Source organism: Aotus nancymaae, unplaced genomic scaffold (genome assembly GCF_030222135.1).
Source record: "Aotus nancymaae isolate 86718 unplaced genomic scaffold, 86718_ANA_hifiasm-v0.15.2.pri h1tg000069l, whole genome shotgun sequence".
NCBI lineage: Eukaryota > Metazoa > Chordata > Mammalia > Primates > Aotidae > Aotus > Aotus nancymaae.
In genome coordinates this window covers 2,219,435-2,240,179 of record NW_026988484.1, presented here as the reverse complement: position 1 = coordinate 2,240,179, position 20,745 = coordinate 2,219,435, and the positions used below count along the sequence as shown (strand labels likewise).

At 45.1% G+C, this 20,745-nt stretch overlaps 1 protein-coding gene across 8 annotated transcripts in view; it reads left to right on the top strand.

Annotated features, from left to right (window-relative positions):
- The window catches only part of ZSCAN18 (zinc finger and SCAN domain containing 18), a 67,237-nt gene that overhangs the window by 30,157 nt on the left and 16,335 nt on the right, over positions 1–20,745 (top strand). For 5 of the 8 annotated variants that reach the window (XM_064367417.1, XM_012473191.3, XM_064367415.1 and 2 more), the window contains 2 exons: positions 9,586–9,700; positions 15,558–15,669. The gene's annotated coding sequence lies outside the window, so the exon portion shown is untranslated. The remainder of the gene's footprint in view (positions 1–9,585; positions 9,701–15,557; positions 15,670–20,745) is intronic. The other 3 variants (XM_064367416.1, XM_012473194.3, XM_012473197.2) reach the window with 1 other exon arrangement.

Sequence of the window (20,745 nt, the reverse complement as noted above, 5' to 3'; positions counted from 1 at the left end):
TTTGTATTTTTAGTAGAGACAGGGTTTCACCATGTTGATCAGGCTGGTCTTGAACTCTTGACCTTGTGATTCGCCCACGCTGGCCTCCCAAAGTGCTGAGATTACAGGCGTGAGCCTCCGTGCCTGGCCAAGAGTGCTTTACATAGTATAGTTAACTAGTCCTTTGTCAAGTATGTGATTTACAAATTTTTTTTCTAGTCTGTAATTTTTCATTCTCTCAACAGGGGTCTTTGGCAGAACAAAAGTTTTCATTGTGATGATGTACAAATTACCAATTTTTACATTTATGGATCATGCTTTTGATTTCAAGTCCTAAGAACCAAGGAGTCTCCAATTTTTTTCTAAAAATTTTATAGTTCTGTTTTACATTTAAGTCTATGATCTATTTTGAGTGCATTTTTTAAAAATAATTTTTTTTTGAGACAGGGTTTCCTTCTGCCACCTAGGCTGGAGTGTAGTAGCATGATCATGACTCACTGCAGCCTCAAACTTGCGGGCTCAAGCAATCCTCCCACCTCAGCCTCCCAAGTAGCCGGGACTACAGGTGCACACTACCACTCCTGGCTAGTTTTTTTGTTGTGGAGATGGGGTTCTCACTATGTTGCTCACACTAGTTTTGAACTCTTGGGTTCCAGCAAGCCTCCTACCTCAGCCTCCCAAAGTGCTGGGATTACAGGCTTGAGCCACCGAGCTAGCCTGAGTGAATTTTTCTATATAATATAAGGTAAGGTTCCAACTTCATTCTTTTGCATGTGGATTTCCAGTACCCCTGGCACCATTTGTTGAAAAGAACGTCCTTTCCCATTTAATGGTCTTGTCAGAAATCCTTTAACCATGTAGGTTAGGGTTTATTTCTGGGCCCTCTATTCTGTTAGTCTATATGTCAGTCTCTGTGTTAGTACCATCCTGTTTTGGTTACTATTAGCTTTTTAAGTTTTGAAATCAGGAAATGTGAAACCTCCAGCTTTGTTGTTTTTCAAGATTGTTGTGGCTATTTGGGGTCTCTTGAGACTCCATATGAATTTTAAGTTGAATTTTTTTATTTCTGCCAAAAAAGTTGGGATTTTGATAAAGATTACATGAAAATATAGATGCTTTGAGTAGGGCAATATGTGATATTTTGAAATACATATTTGGTCTTCCTCCCCATTTGCTGGCCATACAACTCTTAAAATCTTTGGAATTTTTTAAGTGATAGGTATCTTTTTGTTAAGTAATATCTGGCAGCCTCTACAAAGCTTCAGGATGGTGGTTGGTCACCTGAAAGACTAAGGCCAGATTAGAAAGTTGAGACCTTTCAGCCCCACCCCGCAACCTTCAGGGAGGGGAGGGGGCTGAAGATTAAGTTGATTATCAGCGGCCAGTGATTCAGTGAGGCATTCCTGTGTAATGAAACCGCCATAAAAAACCCAAAAGGACATGCTTCCAGATAGCTGAACATAGGGAGGTTTCTGGAGGGTGGCCTTTCTAGTGGGGGCATGGAAGCTCTGAGTTCCTTCTCCCATGCCCTGCCCTATGTATCATTTCATCTGTATCCTTTGTAATGCCCTTGATAATAAACTAGCAAGCATAAGTATTTCCCTGAGTTCTGTTAATTGCTCTAGCAAGTTAATTGAACCCAAGGAGAGAGTCTGGGAACTCCAAGTTATAGCCATCAGTCAGAAGCACAGGTGAAACAGCCTGGAGTTTGCGATTGGCATTGAAAGTATGGGCAGTCTTGTAGGACTGCACCCTTAACCTGTGGGATCTGATGCTATCTCCAGGTTGAGAGTGTCAGAGCTGAATCAGCTTAGAGAACAGCCTGCTGTACTTTGCTGAGGATTCTGCTGCAGAATTAATTGGTTGTTGGTGGTAGGGAAAAAGTCCCACACTTGCTGGTGACCAGAGGTCACAGAAGTCTTCTCTGTTGATTGTTGTGGTGTGATACAAAAACTTTTTTTCTACAGTTTTTTTGTTGTTGTTGAGACAGAGTCACGAGGCTGGAGTGCAGTGGCACGATCTTGGGTCACTGCAACCTCTGCCTCTTGGGTTCAGGTGATTCTCTTGCCTCAGCCTCCCGAGTAGCTGAGATTACAGGTGCCCACTACCATGCCCGGCTAATTTTTTTTTTTTTAAGACAGCGTGGTCAGGCTGGTCTTGAACTCTCGACCTCAGGTGATCCGCCCACCTTGGCCTCCAAAGTGCTTGGATTACAGGCATGAGCCACCATGCCCGGCCCATGCCCGGCTAATTTTTATATTTTTAGTAGAAATGGGGTTTCACTGTGTTGGCCATGCTGGTCTCAAACTCCCGACCTCGTGATCTGCCTGCCTCAGCCTCCCAAAGTGCTGGGATTACAAATGCGAGCCACTGCACCTGGCCTTTTACAGAAATATTTTAACAATATTGTCTTCTATGAACATGTGATGTCTTTTTATTTATTTGTATCATCATTTTGTTGTTGTTGTTGTTATTTTCCTGGCAATTTTCATTTAATATTTGTATCATCTTTAACTTTATTGAGCTGCATTTTGTAGTTTTCAGTGTATCAGTTTTTTGCCTTTTTAGTTAAGATAATGTAAATGCAATTTTTTCTTTCTTTTTTTTTTTTTCTTTTTTTTTGAGACAGAGTCTTGCTCTGTCGGCAGGCTGGAGTGCAGTGGTGCAGTCTCGGCTCACTGCAGCCTCTGCCTCCTGGGTTCAAGTGATCCTTCTGCTTCAGCCTCCAAGTGGCCGAGACCACAGGCACGTACCACCACGCCTGGCTAATTTTTGTATTTTTTCTTTTTTTTTTAGTAGAGACGGGGTTTCACCATGTTGGCCAGGATGGTCTCGATCTCTTGACCTCATGATCCACCTGCCTCGGCCTCCCAGAGTGCTGGGATTACACGCATGAGCCACTGCGCCTGGCTTCAATTTTTTCTTAATTTTCTTTTTGGATTGTTCATTGTTAGTGTATAGAAATGCAACAGATTTTTCTATGTTGGTTTTCTATTCTGCAGCATTGATGAATTTGTTAGATTTAGCAGCGTTGTGCACATGTGTAACTGTGAGCGTTTTCCCTATATAAAATCATGCTTTCTGTGAATTGAGGTAATTTTTACTTCCTCCTTTTCTTTTTTTAGATGCCTTTTATTTGTTTTTCTTGCCTAATCATTCTGGCCAGACCTTCCAATAAGTACTACATTGAATAGAACTGGTGAAGGCAGCCATATTGTCTTGTTTCCGATCTTACAATAAAGGTTTTATTTATTTTGTGTTTTAGACACTGTCTCACTCTGTTGCCCAGGCTGAAGTGCAGGAGTGCCATCATTGCTCACTGTAGCCTTGAACTCAGTCTCAAGTGATCTTGCCTTGGCCTCCTGAACAGCTGAGACTACAGATGCATGCTGCCATGTCCGGCTAATTTTTTAATTTTTTGTAGAGACAGGGTCTCAATCTGTTGCCCATGTTAGTCTCAAATTCCTAGGCTCAATCAGTTCCCCCACCTCAGCCTCCCAAAGCACTGGGATTACAAGCATGAGTCACTGCACCCAGCCAACCTTTATTAATGTCTTTTACCATTGAGCGTGATGTAGGATGTGAATTTTTCATATGTAGCATTTATTATTTTGAGGTAGTTTCCTTCCACACCTAGTTTATTGAGTTTTAATCATGCCAGGGTGTTGGGGCTGGGTGCTTGGCTGACACCTGTAACCCCGGCACTTTGGGAGGCCAAGATGTGCATATCACTTGAGCATAGGAATTTGAGACCAGACTGGGCAACATGGCAAAACCCCATCTCTACAAAAAATACAAAAATTAACCAGGAGTCGTGACCTGTACATGTGGTCCAAGCTATGGAGAGACTTAGGTGGGAGAATCACCTGACCCAAGGAGGGTCAAGGCACGAAGAGAAGCCGTAATTACACCACTGCACTCCAGCCTCGGTTACAGAGTAAGACCTGGTCTCAGAAAAAAAAAACAAAAAACAAAACACAGTGAAGAAAGGCAGGGATCCAGTGTTGAATTTTGTCCAGCGCTTTTAAAGTATCATTTGAGGTGGTCATTTTTTTTTAATTCTGTTACTGTGATGTTTCACATTAATTAATTTTGATATGTTGAAATATCCTTGCATTCCATGAATAAGTCCCATTTGGTCATGGTGTGTAATCCTTGTAGTATACTGTTGTATTCGGTTTGCTAGTATTTTGTTGAAGATTTTGCATCAACATTTAAGGGATATGGTTTCTAGGTTTCTTGTAGCGTGCTTGCCTGGCTTTGGTATCAAGGTAATGCTAGCCTCATAGGATGAGTTAGGAAGTTTTGGGAGACTCTTCTTCATGTCGTGGAAGAATCTGAGAGGAATTGGTGTTAATTCTTTAATTGTTTGTTATCTGCTGGGCATGGTGGCTCATGCCAGTAATCCCAGGACTTTGCGAGGCCAAGGTTGGAGAATTGCTTGAGGCCAACAGTTCAGGACCAGCCTGGACAACATAGTGAGACCCTGTGTCTATTAAAAAAAAATTTTTTTTTAAGGTCCTCACCTGTAGCCTCAGCTACTTTAGAGACTGTGACAGGAGGATTGATTGAGCCCAGGAGTTGGAGGCCACTATGAGCTATGATCACACCACTGCACCCCTGCCAGGGTAGCAGAATGAGACAGTGTCTTAAAAAATAGTTTTTTCTTATGGTCAAAAAGGTAATGAATTTAAAAAAACAGTTTTTTTTCTGTGAGATTCAGTTAACCATGCAAACAACCCTGAGAGCTACTGTTGAATGATACAAGCCCAAGACAAGAGCTTGTAGATGTTACAGTACTGCTCATGTGGAGTTAAGGGCCAGTCAAAGCAGTCTGTGGTAAGTCAGAGCACTGATCACACAGTACTGCTCATGTGGAGTTAAGGGCCAGTCAAAGCAGTCTGTGGTAAGTCAGAGCACTGATCACACAGTACTGCTCGTGTGGGGTTAAGGGCCAGTCAAAGCAGTCTGTGGTAAGTCAGAGCACTGATCACACAGTACTGCTCGTGTGGGGTTAAGGGCCAGTCAAAGCAGTCTGTGGTAAGTCAGAGCACTGATCACACAGTACTGCTCGTGTGGGGTTAAGGGCCAGTCAAAGCAGTCTGTGGTAAGTCAGAGCACTGATCACACAGTACTGCTCATGTGGAGTTAAGGGCCAGTCAAAGCAGTCTGTGGTAAGTCAGAGCACTGATCACACAGTACTGCTCGTGTGGGGTTAAGGGCCAGTCAAAGCAGTCTGTGGTAAGTCAGAGCACTGATCACACAGTACTGCTCGTGTGGGGTTAAGGGCCAGTCAGAGCAGTCTGTGGTAAGTCAGAGCACTGATCACACAGTACTGCTCATGTGGAGTTAAGGGCCAGTCAAAGCAGTCTGTGGTAAGTCAGAGCACTGATCACACAGTACTGCTCATGTGGAGTTAAGGGCCAGTCAAAGCAGTCTGTGGTAAGTCAGAGCACTGATCACACAGTACTGCTCATGTGGAGTTAAGGGCCAGTCAAAGCAGTCTGTGGTAAGTCAGAGCACTGATCACACAGTACTGCTCGTGTGGGGTTAAGGGCCAGTCAGAGCAGTCTGTGGTAAGTCAGAGCACTGATCACACAGTACTGCTCATGTGGGGTTAAGGGCCAGTCAAAGCAGTCTGTGGTAAGTCAGAGCACTGATCACACAGTACTGCTCGTGTGGGGTTAAGGGCCAGTCAGAGCAGTCTGTGGTAAGTCAGAGCACTGATCACACAGTACTGCTCATGTGGGGTTAAGGGCCAGTCAGAGCACTGATCACACAGTACTGCTCGTGTGGGGTTAAGGGCCAGTCAAAGCAGTCTGTGGTAAGTCAGAGCACTGATCACACAGTACTGCTCGTGTGGGGTTAAGGGCCAGTCAGAGCACTGATCACACAGTACTGCTCGTGTGGGGTTAAGGGCCAGTCAAAGCAGTCTGTGGTAAGTCAGAGCACTGATTACCTCTAGAAAGTGGGAATGTTTTATATCATGGATTGTCCTGGTTGTCCAGCTGCATACACATACAAAGACTCCTAAAGATACATCTAAAGCCTCAGTGAGTCGTCCACTTTGAATTTACTCTATTTATGTTATACTTCACTTTGTAATAAAAAGGTGGTTGTAGCTTGGACCACAGTGGTGGAGGAAGTGTAAATTGGTAGGATACTAGGTGTGTTTGAAAGTCAGAGCTGACAGCTGAGGTGTGACTTTTGAGAAAAGGGAGAATGGAGGATGTTCCATCCGAATGGAGCAGGTTTCTGGCCTCTTCCAGTAAGAAAATGGGGTGGCTGTTTATTAGAATTGGCAAGACTCAGGGAGGAGCAGCATAGGCCATGCCACAGCTTTTGGTCTCTTCATGGTGCAATGCCGGGCAGAGCTCTAAGGATTGAGAGGACTATACAGTCCAGAATACATGGATTCAGAGGAACTGAGTGGGTGGGAGAGGTGAAGTCAGAAGGGTAATGGCAGTGGAAAGGAGAGTGGAAGATGATTTGTGTTTGCATAGACAGAAAGCAAAGCATTGTGGGACATTGAAGAAATATCTTGGAGACAGTTGGAGATCAAGTTCTCCTCAGTGAGGGGACCTCAGAAATAGAGGTAGAGGATGGGCACAGTGGCTTATGCCTGTAGTCCCAGCACTTTGGAAGGTTGAAGCTGGAGGATCATTTGAGGCCAGGAGTTTGAGACCAGCCTGGGCAACATAGTGAGACCTGTCTCTACAAAAAATAATTTTTTTTTTTTTTTTTTTGAGACGGAGTTTCGCTCTTGTTACCCAGGCTGGTGTGCAATGGCACGATCTTGGCTCACCACAACCTCCGCCTCCTGGGTTCAAGCAATTCTCCTGCTTCAGCCTCCCGAGTAGCGGGACTACAGGCGCGCGCCACCATGCCCAGCTAATTTTTGTATTTTTAGTAGAGACGGGGTTTCACTTGTTGACCAGGATGGTCTCGATCTCTTGACCTCATGATCCACCCGCCTTGGCCACCCAAAGTGCTGGGATTATAGGCGTGAGCCACCGCACCCGGCTTAAAAAATAATTTTTAAAAAATTAGCTGGGTATGGTGACATGTACCTGTGGTCTCGGCTACTTAGGATAATGAGGTGGGAGGAGCCTAGGAGTTTGAGTTAAGGCTGGCAACACAGCCAGACCCTGTCCCTTTTTAAAAATCATAATATCTAAGGCCAGGCGCAGTGGCTCACGCCTATAATCCCAGCACTTTGGGAGGCCGAGGCGGGTGGATCATGAGGTCAACAGATCGAGACCATCCTAGTCAACATGGTGAAACCCCGTCTCTACTAAAAAATACAAAAAATTAGCTGGGCATGGTGGCGCATGCCTGTAATCCCAGCTACTCAGGAGGCTGAGGCAGGAGAATTGCCTGAACCCAGGAGGGGGAGGTTGCGGTGAGCCGAGATCGCGCCATTGCACTCCAGCCTGGGTAACGAGCGAAACTCCGTCTCAAAAAAAAAAAAAAAAAAAAAAAAAATCTATGTATACTTGGCTAATTTATTTTGGTAGGATGTGTTTGTGCACACATGATTTTGTAAAAGCTTTCCATGGAAATAAGATACACGTGCTAAAGAAATACATAAATATAAAACTAAAAGTTTTCACAAAGTAAACAGACTGTGCACTTTGAGTAAATGTACTTCGTCTTTCATATAATGTGCCTGAGGAATTTGCCCATATTTTTGTGAACTCTTAGTTTATTGACTCGTGTTAATGTGTGGTATTTCATCATGTAAGTAAACCACGATTGTTCCATTCCCCAACTGGGGACGTTAGGATAGTGTCTAGTCTCAGGCTGTTATGAATGGTGTTTCTGTGAACATATATACACATTTCTCTTGGATGTACACTTGTGAGTGAATTGCGGTGTCACAGAATGGGCAGAGTGTCAGATTTAGTAGATACTGGCCTGGCTGATTTGAATATTTACACACTACCATTCTAACTAGCAATTTTTCCTCTGAGGATTCAAAAAATTTCCCCTTTTCCCCTCCAGCCTGGGAAACAAAAGTCAAATGGAAGCATCATTTTGGGATGTTGGGAAAGAACATCCAATTTTGTGAAAATGGAAAGGTTAATCAGGGATGATTCCTGTTTATCTGCATTAGAAGTCTGGGAATGTGAGGACCACGTAGGAATGCTCCATAGAAATCCAGAGGTGCAGGCTGGGTGCAGTGGCTCATGCCTGTAATCCCAGCACTTTGGGAGGCCGAGGTGGGCAGACCACCTGAGTTCAGAAGTTCAAGACCAGCTTGACCAACATGGAGAAAAATACAAAATTAGCTGGACTTGGTTGCGCATGCCTGTAATCCCAGCTACTCGGGAGGCTAAGGCAGGAGAATCGCGTGAACCTGGGAGGCGGAGGTTGCAGTGAGCTGAGATCATGCCATTGCACTCCAGCCTGGGCAACAAGAGTGGAACTCTGTCTCCAAAAAAAAAAAATTTAGAGGTGCATTTGAGGCAAACTGCATCCACCCACAAGGACCCAGGGCATCTTGTGAGGGGCTGTGGTCACCATGACCATTGTGGTCATCTGCTCAGTCCTAGCTTCATGTCAAAGAGGTCCTCGGACAACAGGTTTCTGTGAACGTGACTTAAAGGTTAAACATAGTAGTTACAGATATAATTGTCAGAAAGGCTCTAAAGGTCAAATCCTTGAGGAAAATGATGACTGTAGAGCAGCCATCAGCCAGGGTTGACAACATGACCACCTTGATGAAGATCTAACAAGGAGATGAGCCTTCAAAATGTAGTGAAGGTGGTAACTCCTTCAGACTTTCTGCACACCTTAGTGAACAACATATAACTGTCAGAGAAAGGAACCACACAAAGGAGAAGGACATGAGGTGGTGTTTGATAAGGACACATGTCCTTAGGAACAGAATGGAAGTATCTTTGGAAGTCAATACCATGACTGCAGTGAATGTGGAGTGTCCTTTAGATGGAAATCTCATTTCCTTAGTCACCAGAGGACTCATACTGGAGAGAGCTCTTATACCTGTAATGACTGTGGAAAATCCTTCTCCAAGAATTACAGCCTGATTGTGCATTGAAAAATCCACACAGGAGAGAAATCTGTAAATGCAGTAAGTGGGAACGCCTTCAGTACTGGTTCTGCTTTTCTCACACATGAGAAGACCCACACAGGAGAGAAGCCCTGTGAATGTAGTTGGTGTGGGAAGGCCTTCAGCTGTCACTCTTCCCTGGTTTTGCATCTCAGAAGTCCTACTGGGGGAAAACTATTCAAATGTAATGAATATGAAAAATCCTTTTCTGATGTCTCCCACCTTATTGTCCATCTGAGAATTCATACATGAGAGAAGTATGTACTGTGTGTAGAAAGGCCTTCATTGATCACACGTAACTTATTAACCATGGGAGAATTAACATTGGAGAGAGACCCTGTATGTGTATGGAGTGTGGAAAATTCTTCAACCACAGTAGTCACCTCTTGTGCATCAGAAAATGATTCTGAAAAGAAATCTCATGAGTTAAATAGTGTGAAAAACACTTCACTGGGGCCATGTGCCTCATCAGGCATGAGAGGATTCATACTGGTTAGATGGTCTGTGGCTATAACCAGTGTCAAACTTTTCAGGAACATTACTGGCATCATCTGGCACCAGAGCACTCATACTGTTGAGAAGCCCTACAAGTGTAATCGGTGTGGCCAAGCCTTCAGGGACAGCTCCTGTCTGACCAAGCACAAGAAGGTACGTGCTCAGGCAACCTTGTACCAGTGTGTCTAGTGTGGGGAAGGTCTCCTGAGTACCTGCTCTTACTAGACACCAGAGTTGACACACTGGACTGACACCTATAGGGATTCAGTGAGCGTGAGCGGCAGTGACTCATCTGACACACTTATTCATTGTTAGAGACTTCATGTTGAAGAATTTATGTTGTTTGAAAATAATGAATCTGTTTTTCCATATGTAAATGGAAGAACACAGCCTGGATGAGAGCACATGTGTTTATAGCATGGTATAATTAATATTTTATTTTATTTCATTTCATCTTCTTGAGACAGAGTTTCACTCTTGTCACCCAGGCTGGAGTGCAGTGGTGCGATCTTGGCTCACTGCAACCTCCATCTCCTAGGTTCAAGTGATTCTCCTGGCTCAGACTCCTGAGCAAGTAGCTGGGATTACAGGCACTCGCCATCACGCTAGCTTTTTTTTAGTAGAGATGAGGTTTCACCATGTTGGTCAGGCTGGTCTTCAACTCCTAACCTGAAGTGATCTGCCTGCCTTGGCCTCCCCAAGTGATGGGATTATAGACATGAGCCACCATGCCCGGCCTGTACTAAATATTTTAAACCCACTGTTGAGACTTCCTCCTCAGAATAAAGATTCCTTTCAAAATATGGCTGCTTATTGACAGAAGCTCTGAGGAAGATGTATGAGGTTATGAATATTGTTCTCGCACCTGCTAACACATGAATTCTGCAGCCCATCATGGATCAGATGGATCAGGAGTAATTTTGACTTTCCAGTCTTATTCTTTAAAAACAGATGTCTTTCTTTTTTTTTTTTTTTTGAGACATGGTCTCATTCTTTTGGATATGAATGAATTTCACATTCATTACATTCGAAGTTTTCCCCCAGTAGGACTTCTGAGATGTAAAACAAGGGAAGAGTGGCAGCTGAAGGCCTTCCCACACCAACTACATTCACAGGGCTTCTCTCCTGTGTGGGTCTTCTCATGCGTGATAAAGGCAGAGCCAGCATTGAGTGCATTGAGAGCCTTGACCTCTAGGCTCACACTGTGCTCTCACCTCAGCTTCCTACGTAGCTGGAACTGCCAGCATACACCACCACACCTGGCTAATTTTTCTATGTTTTATAGATGCAGTGTCTCACCATGTTGCTCAACCTGGTCTTGAACTCCTGTGCTGAAGCGATCCTCTTGCCTCAGCTTCACAAAGTGCTGGGATTACAGGTGTGAGCCATTGTGCCTGGCCTAAAATGTTCCTAATGGCATCTAGCATGGTGAATCATTTCTAGAAGGTTTTTAATTTATTTTCCTCGGATCCATCCAAGGAATCACTACTATCTATGGAAGCTATAGCCTTACAAAATACATATCTTTTTTTTTTTCTTTTTTTTGGCTATGGAGTCTCACTCTGTTGCCTAGAGTGGAATGCAGTGGCGCAATCTCAGCTCACTGTAGCCTCTCCCTCCTGGCTTCGAGCAATCCTACTTCAGCCCCCTGAGTAGCTGGGACTACAAGGCATGCGCCACTATGGCCAGCTAATTTTTTATTTTTAGTAGAGTCAGGGTTTTACCATGTTGGTCAGGCTGGTCTCAAATTCCTAAGCTCAAGTGATCCACCTGCCTCGGCCTCCCAAAGTGCTGGTATTATAACTGTCAGCCACTACGCCTGGCTGCAGAATGCATTCTTAAATAAGAAGACTGGAAAATCAAAATTATTACTCCTTTGACCTTCTGGGCTCAAGTGTTCCTCCTGGCTCAGCCTCCCAAGTAGCTGGGACCATAGGTGTGTACCACTGTGCCCAGTTAATTTCTTTGTATGTTTTAGTCTCGTATTGTCCTGCAGTATCTTGAACTCCTGGGCTCAAGTGATCTTCCTGTCTCGCCTCCCAAAGTGCAGGGATTACAGGTGTGAGTCACCATGCCCAGCTAGGAGTACACCTTTTGATTTCAGTCAATCTTGGGTTTTAGTTACGGGTCTGCCTCCTCGTTGCTGTTGATCTTAGGTGAATTACAATAACCTCTCTGTGCTTCAGTTCCCTGCTTGTAAAGTGTGGCAAGTCCTACCCTATAGAAATAAGGTGCTCTATATAGAGTTCTTGGGACACTGCAGGGTTCATTGTGGATCAGCTGTTTCTACTCCCATGCCTGCTGTTGTTATTACGCTTTTTTTTTTTGAGCCGGAGTTTTGCTCTTGTTACCCAGGCTGGAGCGCAATGGCGCGATCTCGGCTCACCGCAATCTCCGCCTCCTGGGTTCAGGCAATTCTCCTGCCTCAGCCTCCTGAGTAGCTGGGATTACAGGCACGCGCCACCATGCCCAGCTAATTTTTTTTTGTATTAGTAGAGACGGGGTTTCACCATGTTGACCAGGATGGTCTCGATCTCTTGACCTCGTGATCCACCCGCCTCGGCCTCCCAAAGTGCTGGGATTACAGGCTTGAGCCACCGCGCCCGGCCGTTATTACGCTTTTATTAACGCTGCTGCTGCTGCTGCTGCTGATGGTGTTTTTGTTGTTGTTGATGATGGTGATGTTGATTTTACTCTGCTGACTCAGACAACTGAAAAAGAAGAGAAGCAAGGGCCTTCCCAAGCATCTGTCGACTCTCAGAACTTATTATGGAACCATCATAGTACATACAGGGCAGTGCCTTGGAGGCCTTCTGAGATGGGCACTGAGGGGTGGACGACTGGAGGTCAAGAGAACTGGAAACTCCTAGGGGTGCTTTAGGAAGCGGATGCTAATAGCTGTGGTGTGTTTGGATTCTGGACTGAACGCAGGTGGAGCTCTAGGCAGCGAGAAGATGAGGTCTTGGTGTGTTGGTCATGGGCCTCAGTTGGGTTCTTATGCTGAGGGAGCAACAGCTCTATGTCCTTATTTCTTTGGTCTCACAGGTTGGGCTCGGGGCCCTGATGTAGTCCTTAGGATTCAAGGACTCTCGGCAGTTGGCTATGACTGCTGAACTGGTGAGAACAGGTTATCTTGGACTGAGGCTGCCTTTCTTCAATGACACTGTCCTTTTTTTTTGGAGACAAAATCTCACTCTCTTGCCCAGTCTGGAATGCAGTGGTGCTGTCTCGGCTCACTGCAACCTCTACCTTGCAGGTTCAAATGATTCTTGTGCCTCAGCTTCCCTAGTAGCTGGAATTCCAGGCACGTGCCACCATACCCAGCTAATTTTTGTATTTTTAGTAGAGACAGGATTCACCGTGTTGGCCAGTCTGATGTCAAACTCCTGACCTCAAGTTATCTGCCTGCCTCAGCCTCCCAAAGTGCTGGGATTACAACCGTGACCCACCGCACCTGGCCTGGTGGCACTTTCTGTCATACAGAGGGAGAAGGAGGCAGAGTGAAGGCCAGAGACAGTGGTCAAGTGACCTTGTAGTGAGAAGGAGTGGCTCAGACAAGCAGGGTGGAGAGCGGCACTTCTCAGCTCCCCAGAGGGAGGCTGCGCGCACTCTGTGAGTTGCCCTGGCAGGCGGTCAGCAGGTTCTGCATCACTAAGGCCCGCTCACAATGCTCAGTGTTCTTGTCACTTGTCAATTGAGAAAACCTTGACTCTCCCTATGTCTGAGTGATGTTCTTTTTCCAAATTATGTTTACTTTATTTGAAAAAGTAGTCCATGCATGTGGTAAGGAATTAAAAAACAGAAAAGGAAATGAAAGAAAAATGGGCCCTTTTCTCACCTGAGGTGCCCTCCTCAGAGACCACAATTGATGCTTTCTTACAGGACCCTTTGTAGACAACTAATGGCAGTGGGTTGTGGGGGACAGTACTGATTTTGGACATATGAGGTGTTACGTTTTGTGTTCCATGTTGATCTCTGTGCCATGTGTCCTGGAGGGTCTCTTTTTTTGTTGTGTTAAGATGGAGTTTCGCTCTTGTTACCCAGGCTGGAGTGCAGTGGTGCGATCTCGGCTCACCGCAACCTCTGCCTTCTGGGTTCAAGCAATTCTCCTGCCTCAGCCTCCTGAGTAGCTGGGATTGCAGGTGCACACCACCATGCCCAGCTGATTTTTGTATTTTTAGTAGAGACAGGGTTTCACCATGTTGACTAGGATGGTCTCGATCTCTCGACCTTGTGATCCACCTGCCTCGGCCTCCCAAAGTACTGGGATTATAGGCATGAGCCACCGCGCCTGACCCTGGAGGGTCTCTTTACGTGTGCAATGTGTATATTCCTCATTGTTTTAATGGACTGATAATACCCAGTTATACAGACCTGTCAACAGACATATTGTAGATTATATTATATATTGGGATTATAAACAAATATTTGATATTGTAAATGATGCAATATAATATCCTTGTGATATTTTGCACACATGCAGGCATGCCTGGATATACTTGGATAAATTTGTGGGGGTACAGTTGCTGGATCACAGTATATAAATTAAAACTGGTTGGGGGCCGGCCACAGTGGCTCACGCCTGTAATCCCAGCACTTTAGGAGGCGCGGGCAGGCGGATCACAAGGTCAGGAGTTCAAGATCAGCCTGGCCAACATGGTGAAACACCATCTCTCCTAGAAGTACCAAATTAGCTGGACTTGGTGGCACATTCCTGTAATCCCCACTACTTGGGAGGCTGAGGCAGGAGAATCGTTTGAACCTGGGAGGAGGAGGTTGCAGTGAGCCAAGACCACGCCATTGCACTCCAGCCTGGGCGACAGAGCGAGACTTCGTTTCAAAAAACAAACAAAAAACTGGTTGGAGCTAGAGGCGGTGGCTCATGCCTGTAATCCCAGCACTTTGGGAGGCCGAGGTGGGTGCATCACGAGGTCAGGAGTTTGAGACCAGCCTGACCAACATGGTGAAACCCCAAAACCCGTCTCTACTAAAAATACAAAAATTAGCCAAGTGTGGTGGCACATGCCTGTCATCCTAGCTACCTGGGAGGCTGAGGCAGGAGAGTTGCTTGAACCTGGAATATGGAGGTTACAGTGAGCTGAGATCACACCATTGCACTCCAGCCTGGGTGACAGAGAGAGACTTTGTCTCAAAACAAGCAACAACCAAAAAACTGGTTGGGTGCAGTGGCTCATGCTTGTAATTGTAACACTGTTGGGAGGCCAAAGGAGGAAGATTGCTTAAGCTCAGAAGTTTGACACCAGCCTGGGAAAAACAGGGAGACCCTATTTACAAAATATATATACATATATTTTGAGACAGAGTCTTCCTCTGTCACCCAGGCTGGAGTGCAGTGGCTTGATCTCGGCTCACTGCAGCCTCTGCCTCCTGGATTCCAGTGATTCTGCCTCAGCCTCCCGAGTAGCTGGGATTATAGGCATGTGCCACCACGTCCAGCTGAATTTTTCTACTTTTAGTAGAGACGAGGGTTTCACCACGTTTGCCAGGCTGGTCTCAAACTCCTGACCTCTGGTGATCCTCCTGCCTCGGCCTCCCAAAGTGCTAGGATTACAGGCATGAGCCACCACACCTGGCCTCTTATAGAGTTTTTACAGTTATAGGTTTTATATTTAAGTTTTTAATTCATTTTCATATATGGTAAAAGGGAGGGGTCTAGTTTCAGTCTTCTGCATATGGCTAACCAATTATGTCAGCACCATTTAGTAAATAGGGAGTCCTCTTCTCATTGCTTGTTTTTGTCAACTTTGTGGAACATCAGATGGTTGTAGGTGTGTGGCTTGGCTTCTCTGTATTCTGTATTCTGTTCTGTTGGCCTATGTGTCTGTTCTTGTATTAGTATCATGCTGTTTTGGTTACTGTAGAAGAGGTTTCTATTTAATATAGCCAAATTTACCACTTTTTTTTTTTTACTTTTTTTGTGGTTTCTGGATTTTAGTTCTTCTTTAGGTCTCTGTAATATCTACACAAGACTCTCTCGCCACTCTTACAGGTTCTGCCTACATGGAAATGGGGATTAATTCACTCACTCAGACTGCAGCTGGAAACCTCAGAAGTTCTCCCTCCTTTGCCTCTGTAACTTCACTTTATTCATTGGAAACAAGGTGAGACCCACACACCAGATTCTCAACCATCTAGGCTTAGCCAACTCTTTTTTGCTTTCATCTAAAAGGAGCCCTCATAAATGACAAATAACTATTGGGCGTGGTGGCTAACACCGTATTCCCAGCACATGGCAAAGCCAAGTTCGAGACCAGCTTGGCCAGTATGGCGAAACCTCATCTCTACTAAAAATACAAAAATTAGCAAGGCATGGTGGTGCACACCTGTAATTCCAGCTACTCAGGAGGCTGAGGCACAAGAATTGCTTGAACCCAGGAGGCAGTGGTACAGTGAGCTGAGATCGCACCACTGCACTCCAGCCTGAGTGACAGAGCGAGACTCTGTTTCAAAAAAGACAAAAAGGAAAGGCTGGGAGCTGTGGCTCATGCCTGTAATCCTGGCACTTCGAGGCCGAGGTCGGCAGATCATTTGAGGTCAGGAGTTCAAAACCAACCTGGCCAACATGGTGACACTCTAAAAATGGTGACACTACTAAAAATACAAAATTTAGCTGGGTGTGGTGGTGCACACCTGTAGTCCCATCTACTTGAAGGCTGAGGCAGGAGAATCGCCTCAACTCAGGAGGCAGAGGCTGCAGTGAGCTAAGATGGCACCACTGTACCCTAGCCTGGGAGAAAGAGTGAGACTCCATCTCAAAAAAAGAAAAAAGGCAAATGGCAGTGTTTGGATCAAAATATCTCCTGGATGAGACCAGGCGTGGAGGCTTATGCCTGCACTTTAGGAGGCCGAGGTGGGTGAATTGCTTGAGGTCAAGAGTTCAAAACCAGCCTGGTCAACATGGTAAAACCCCATCTCTACTAAAAATATAAAAAATTAGCCAGACGTGGTGCATGCCTGTAATCCCAGCTACTTGGGAGGCTAAGGCACAAGAATTGTTTGAGCCTGGGAGGCAGAGGTTGTAGTGAGCCAGGATTGCACCACTACACTCCAGTCTGGGCAACAGAGTGAGACTGTGTCTCAAAATAAAGAAAGAAAAAATAAAATGTCTCCTGGATATAAATGAAAACCTATACAAAGAGACAGGGTCTCACCCCTGTCGCCCAGGCTTGAGTACGGTGGCCTGATCACCGATCATGGCTTACTGCAGCCTTGACTTTCTGGGCACAGGTGATCCTCACACCTCAAGCCTCCCAAGTAGCTGGGACTAAAGGCGTGCACCACTGTGCCCAGTTACTTTTTTGTATTTTTAGTAGAGATGGATTTCACCATGTTGCCCAGGCTTCTCTCAAACTCCTGAGTTTAAGTGATTGCACCCTGCCCCCAGCCTCCCAGAGTGCTGGGATTATTGGCATGAGCCACCATGCCCGGCCAAAAACCCCTTTGAAGACTTTTTTTTTTTTTTTTTTTTTTTTTTTTTTGAGACGGAGTCTCGCTCTTGTTACCCAGGCTGGAGTGCAATGGCGCGATCTCGGCTCACCGCAACCTCCGCCTCCTGGGTTCAGGCAATTCTCCTGCCTCAGCCTCCTGAGTAGCTGGGATTACAGGCACGCGCCACCGTGCCCAGCTAATTTTTTTGTATTAGTAGAGACGGGGTTTCACAACGTTGACCAGGATGGTCTCGATCTCTCGACCTCGTGATCCACCCGCCTCGGCCTCCCAAAGTGCTGGGATTACAGGCTTGAGCCACCGCGCCCGGCCTTGAAGACTTTTAAAGTCTGTTTCAAGTCTTTATTATTTCATTTTGTACATTTAAATCTTTTTTTTTTTTTTTTTTTTTTTTTTTTTTTTTTGAGACGGAGTTTCGCTCTTGATACTCAGGCTGGAGCGCAATGGCGCGATCTCGGCTCACCGCAATCTCCGCCTCCTGGGTTCAGGCAATTCTCCTGCCTCAGCCTCCTGAGTAGCTGGGATTACAGGCACGCGCCACCGTGCCCAGCTAATTTTTTGTATTAGTAGAGACGGGGTTTCACCATGTTGACCAAGATGGTCTCGATCTCTTGACCTCGTGATCCACCCGCCTCGGCCTCCCAAAGTGCTGGGATTACAGGCTTGAGCCACCGCGCCCGGCCACATTTAAATCTTAATGTCCATTTGGAGTTGATTTCGGTATATGTAGTCAGGCATTGGAATCCAAATTTTTTTTCCATATAGGTAGTAATTTCTCCCAAGACAATCTATTAAATAATTACTGTTTTTCCTAATGGGCTGAAATTACATCTTTATCAGAATCTACATTCTACTGTGTATTTTAATCTGTTTCTGGACTCAGTTCATTGATATATTTCTCTATTTTTGTGTGTATATCATACCATAGTTTTAACAGTGACGTTTTTTGGTATATACAAGGTATCTTTTTTTTTTTTTTTTTTTCTTTTTTCGAGACAGAGTTTCGCTCTTGCCTTAGCCTCCTGAGTAGCTGGGATTACAGGCACACGCCACCATGCCCAGCTAATTTTTGTATTTTTAGTAGAGACGGGGTTTCACCATGTTGACCAGGATGGTCTCAATCTCTTGACCTCGTGATCCACCCGCCTCGGCCTTCCAAAGTGCTGGGATTATAGGCGTGAGCCACCGCGCCCGGCCCATATACAAGGTATCTTACAACATAAGCCACATAAAATTAATTTGTAGTTATACAGAAGTATTTAGAACAAAAAACATATTCTGCCTTTACCCTGATGCCTTTGCCAAAGCTGAACTGTGCTGATAGCTTCCTGTGGACCTTTCCTAATTGCCTCTATGCAGTTACATGCCTTGTATATACCTTCATGCAGAGGCAGTGCAGCCTGGACTTCAGGAATAGGATTCCAGGGTCAGGCCACCCGGACTCATATGTGCTGTCTGCCATTTTATAGTTGTAGGATCTTGTGAGGATGCTCTGATGATTAAATGTTATATATGTAAAGTCTTTAAAACAGTACCTGGCACTGCTATATAAACAAACATTATAGAATTGCTGCTGTTAGCCAGGTAGTGGTTCATGCCTGTAATCCCAGCACTTTGGGAGGCTGAGGCAGGAGAATCAGTTGAGCCCAGGAATTTGATACCAGCCTCAGTAACACAGTGAGACCCTGTCTCTACAAGAAAATTTGAAATTAGCTGGGTGTAATAACACGTGCCTATAGTCCTGTCTACTTGGGAGGCTGAGGCAGGAGGATCACTTGAGCCCAGGAGTTCAAGGCATCAGTGAGCTATGATCACACCACTGCCCTCCAGCCTGGGCAACAGAGCGAGACCTTGTCTCTTAAAAAAATAATAATTACTGCTTCTATTAATAGTTCCCTACAAATATATGTAGTCATATGGATTTGAAAATTTGTGTTTAAAAAAAAAAAAAAAAAAGTTTTCATTCTACCTTGCAATACAATGTTTTTGATTTTTGCCAAAATATAACATGTATCTCATGTCAAAAATTTTAATGATGTTTATAAGGAGAAATGGCATTTTCCTTTCCCTCATTCCCACTCCCTGCCACTACTTCTTACCAGAGTTAGTGACTCCCTGTTCTTTCAGTTGAATTTCCTGCCATTTTAATTCCATATTTGTAAGTACTTGTACATACTTCTAATTTTATACAACAAGAACAATAAAATTTTAAAAATCACACCTAAAGCTTTTTTTTGAAAAGATCGATAAAATTGGCTGGGTGCGGTGGCCCATGCCTATAATCCCAGCACTTTGGGAGGCTGAGGCGGGTGGATCACTTGAGGTTAGGAGTTTGAGAACAGCCTGGCCGACATAGTGAAACCCCATCTCTGCTAAAAATACAAAAATTAGCTAGGCTTAGTGGCGGGCACCTGTATTCCCATTTACTTGAGAGGCTGAGGCAGGAGAATCCCTTGAACCCAGGAGGTGGAGGTTGCAATGAGTCGGGATCATAACACCGCACTCCAGCCTGGGTGATAGAGTAAGACTCCCATCTCAAAAAAAGAAAAAAACAAAGGGGAAAAAAAAGGCCAGGCTAGTGGCTCACGCCTATAATCCTGGCACTTTGAGAGGCTGAGACCGGCAGAACACCTAAGGTCAGGAGTTCGAGATGAGCCTGGCCAACATCGAGAAATCCCAGTGCTACTAAAATACAAAAATTAGCCAGGTGTGGCAGGGCATGCCTGTAATCCCAGCTGTTAGGGAGGGTGACCCAGGAGGCAGAGGTTGCAGTGTGCCAAGATCGTATCACTGTACTGCAGCCTGGGCAACAAAGTGAGATTCCAACTTAAAAAAAAAAAAGAAAGAATGTGTATGTGGGAAAGCACAAGACTTAGGATAGCTAAAATAATTTTTTGAAAAAGAAAAAAAAGTGTGAGGAATAACTGCACCTGATGTTACTCTGTAGCCATGGTAATCCGGTGTGGTGTCGGCAGACACGTAGATCACTGGAACAGAATCAGGAACCCAGAAATAGACCCACAAAGATATTCCTGACTGATTTTTTTTAAGTAGCAAAAGCTATTCAATGCAGGAAAGGTAGCCTTTTCCACAGATGGTGCAAGAGCAATTGGCCCTCTGTGGTGTAATAAAACCTGTATGTGATCTTTATCCCTGGTTCCTGGTTCCAAGAGCTAAAAACCTTGGAATTTTGTGAATAATAGGAGTAGGGTTTGCAATTCATAAGGAGCCCCTTTTGACCACACCTGAGTTTATGCTAATGAGATGACTCCCGTGGGACCCATAGATACCTTGAGGATAGTGATAGTCACCTTAAAGGAGTTATGGACTCTTAACCCCACGATTGAGAGAGCTAGGTTGGTGAACACATTCAAGTGCTGGGAGGCGGCTCACCCAGAGGGTGCTTGGATGTGCTGCACCTTCAGTGTCCTCAGCCAGACTTTACCCTATGGATCGCTTCCATTTCGCAATTCCTGAGTTATATCCAGTAAATAAAACTGCTAAGACTGGGCATGGCAGCTCATGCCTGTAATCCCAGCACTTTGGGAGGCCAAGGTGGGAGGATTGCTTCAGCTCAGGAGTTCAAGATCAGCCTTGGCACCCATCTCTTTTTTTTTTTTTGAGACAGAGTCTTGCTTTGTCGCCAGGTGCCAGGCTGGAGTACAGTGGTACAATGTCGGCTCACTGCAGTCTCTGCCTCCTGGGTTCAAGCAATTCTCCTGCCTCAGCCT